This window comes from Asparagus officinalis, chromosome 7 (assembly GCF_001876935.1).
Source record: "Asparagus officinalis chromosome 7, Aspof.V1, whole genome shotgun sequence".
Classification (NCBI taxonomy): Eukaryota; Viridiplantae; Streptophyta; class Magnoliopsida; order Asparagales; family Asparagaceae; genus Asparagus; species Asparagus officinalis.
Window position 1 is genome coordinate 88,297,176 of NC_033800.1, and position 3,692 is coordinate 88,300,867.

The window sequence follows — 3,692 nt, forward strand, 5'->3', positions numbered from 1 at the left end:
GCCGAGCCACCTCGGGGTGGCTCGGTGGCCGAGCCACCTTGGGGTGGCTCGGCCATGAGCCGAGCCACCCCAAGGTGGCTAGGCACAGTGTCGGCCACCCCGAGGTGGCCGACAGTGGCCCGAGGTGGCCGACAGTGGCCAGAGGTGGCCGACAATTCCCTTTTTGCAGCCACTGTCCTGAGAGCCTATAAATAGGCCTAGAGATGTTCATTTTCAGGGGTCGAACTTTCAAGAGCCGAAACTCTGCCGGATTGAAGAGTGAACTCGGAGCTTGAAGACCAGAAGACTTGCACCATTCAGATCTGATCCTCGGCGACCATCCACGTCAGAAAAGGCAGGATCTCGAGAGGAAGAAAGAACAGATCTGAGATCTACACGAGACTACACTCCAGATCTAAGCTTGGTCTTAGATCTCGAGATCTGAGCGATTATTCCCTTGGTGGATTAATCCCTCCCGGCTATTATTCCCTTCGTGGAATAATACCCGCATACTCGTGTAGATCCGACCGGATCTAGATCGCGCGGTGGTCCACGGATTAACCCCGGCGCAGGCAAAGAACCCACCAAAGCGAGCGACCGCAAAACAGGAGCTCGTGATTTGTTCACAGAGGAGAGTTGTAATTTTTCTTTATTTTCTTTGATTTAGTTGTAACCGGATCTATAAAAGACCGGATCTTTGTAACCCAAGATGACAATCATATCAATGAAAAAGAAAACAGTTTTCCACGCGAACAATCTGGCGACCACAGTGGGAGCCGACGATCTCGCCAACGAGATCGATGCGTCGCAGCCGCGGATTGCAATCCCGGTCGTGGAGGAGGTCGAGTACGAGTTCGACCAAGCCAAGTTCGAGGAGTACGTGTCCTCGTCCGGCTCTATCTCCCCCCGCAAGTCCAAGAAGTTCTCCTCCGGGAGAAAAGCTCGTTGGTTTGAAGCTGCTCGGGAAGCCCACGAAGCTCTCAACCCAACTGACGCCGAAGTTGCGTCAAATGAAGTTCCACCGACCTCCAATCAGGTCAACCCAACTCCCGCCAACGCCTCTACTGTTCAGGGCGTTGTGACTCTCTCAAAGAGAGCCCGCCAGAGGCGTCGTCAACGCCTTGCGCGGCAATTCGCTAAGGCGATGGAGTCTACGGACGGATTCCGCTACCACGCGGAGTTGAAGAACAGAAGAGGCAAACAGCCTCAACCACCAATGAATGGCGACTCTTCCAAGCCGCCAAAGAAAGAATGGGTCCGCGTCAAACGGAACCGTTCGACACTCGAGGAGCGCATTCGCAAGCGCCGCGCGATGTCAGCGCAGGCACGGGCTCAAGCTCAGGAAGCCCGTAGAAAGCTGCAAAAGGAGGTGGAGAAGAAGCCACCACCAACACGACAAGTCTGGAAGCCTAAGTCTGAAGTGGCGACTCAGGCCAAAAAGCAACCAGTGCAGCCTTCTAAGGAAGGTCAAACTCCGGCGAGTCAACCAAAGTCGCCGTCAATCCCAATAACTTCTCCGGGAGATCATGCAGAGTCATCCCGCAAGAAGAAACCAATTTTGGAGCGCCTCGGTCCAATTCCTGACGTGAGAGGCAAAGCTCCAATTCACGAGCGTTTGGGCCCGATGAAGAAGCCCAGAACGACTCAACATACTGGGGGTCGCCATCACCTCCAGCATGACAAAGACCTCAAGGCAGCTGCGCGCACCAATTTGCGCATTGAAGTCCAAGATCACGCCGAAAATTCACGCCCAAAAAGGCATGTTTTGAGGCGGGTAACCTTTGAAAGCCCAAAGAAGGCAAGTCAACCTCAGATGGAAACATTATCATCTGATAATGATTGTGTTGTACCTGAGAAGGCGTGCCCGCACACGATAGGTTACTCTGACTGTCAAAATGACGAGTTGTACTATCGTGCTGGGGGTACGAATAGAACCAGGAAGAGGAGTCCCCGAGAACGGGAAATTCAATGTCCCTGTTCCAAACTCATTCGGGCGGTATTGTCGGAATGCAATTGCATTAAGGCGGTCCCCGAAAGAGTTTCAGTTTTTGAAAGACTTAATGCGGAAACGCCAAAACCAAGGCCTAGGCGCTTCCAACGAAGAAGAAGGGTGATTGAAGACGGAGAATTTCCGAGGGTCACCACCAACATGACGAGCAAAGGGACATCGGCACGAGAAGATTTCGAGTCGATTCTGAAAGCTTCCCGACCTAGAACCCGTCTGCAGTCCGGAACCATAGAGCGAGCAACTTATGGTAGGATTCGGACAAGACGCCCTTCAGAAGATGAAGAATCTGATGCCGGCTCCGCGGTGGCATCAGATAATACAGTATCCAGCGAGGGACAACCCCGCGAGGCCCTGATGATAAGTGCGGAGCAGATGGCCAAGATGCTTGAAGACGCTTTGGCTAAGCAGAAAGAAAGTTTCAAATTTGAGATGGAGATGGCCATGCAGCAGATGAGAGAAATGCATGACCAACAGATCCAAGCATTGGCGAACCAACAAGGCGAGCAGAATCATCGTAACCCGATTAATGTGGAAGATGAGGATACAAATGCTCGTAACACCAATGATCCTCCCGTCAACGCAGGGGGTGGTAATGAGAATGCTGGCGAAGAAACCGGCGAAAACCTGAAGATCAAGAACCTCGAGAGCAAAATCAACACACTAATTTCCGCTCAAGAGACGAAGAAAACAGGCATTCCTTGCCCATACCCAAGAGAATGGGAATCGATCCCATATCCGGCGAAGTTTAATCTAATTAACTTCACGCCGTTTAATGGGATGGGTTCACCTACCCAGCATTTGATTTACTTCAAATCGCATTTGGGGGTGATCTCTGGTAATGAGCCTCTGATGGTGCGGTCATTCGTCGGCACTCTTCGCGGAGCCGCCTTCGATTGGTATCGCCGCCTCAAGCCAGGCAGCGTAAACAGCTGGGATGACATGGAGACCAAGTTCCTGGCCAACTTCTTCGACGACGACACCGAGATATCTATCGGATCGTTGCTCGATGAGAAGCAGAAGGACGGAGAGTTAGTCGATACCTTCGTCAAAAGATTCCGGAACAAGGCGATGAATTGCCGGGACCCGATCACCGAGGAATTCATCCTCCAGACCTGCCACAACAACCTCGCGTTGGACGTGCTAGAAGCAATGGGGACAGCACCATCCAATACATGGAAGGACTTGAAAGTCCGGGGAGAGCAAGCTGAGCGATTCCTCAAGAGGAAGAAGGCGGAAAGAGGCCAACCGGCGACGAGTGTTCCAAAGCAAAACTTCGTCCCACGGGGGAAAGGTAAGGCACAAGCTAATGCAGTTGATGCTAATCAAACCTTTCAATTGCAACCACAGCAACAGCAGCCACAGCAACAAGCACCCCAACAATCTCGAGGACAATGGCAACAACGGCCTCAGAAGCAGAAATCTGCGGAGCCGAGGTTTCCTAAAGTGTACTCCTTCAAGGATGATGAAGTTCCCGGCATCTTCAAATACCTGTTGGAGAACAACAAGATCCAGTTGCCGGCGATCGTGGATCAAGAAGGGGCCAGCAAAGTGACGGATCCAAAGTACTGCGCGTACCACAGAGCGGTCCACCACCCTACGAGATCATGCTACCACCTCAAGGACAAGATCCAGGCGTTAATCGACGTAGGAGTCATAACCCCGAAACCAGCCAAGAATGTGGGGGCCAACGCAGTGTCAATCAGTT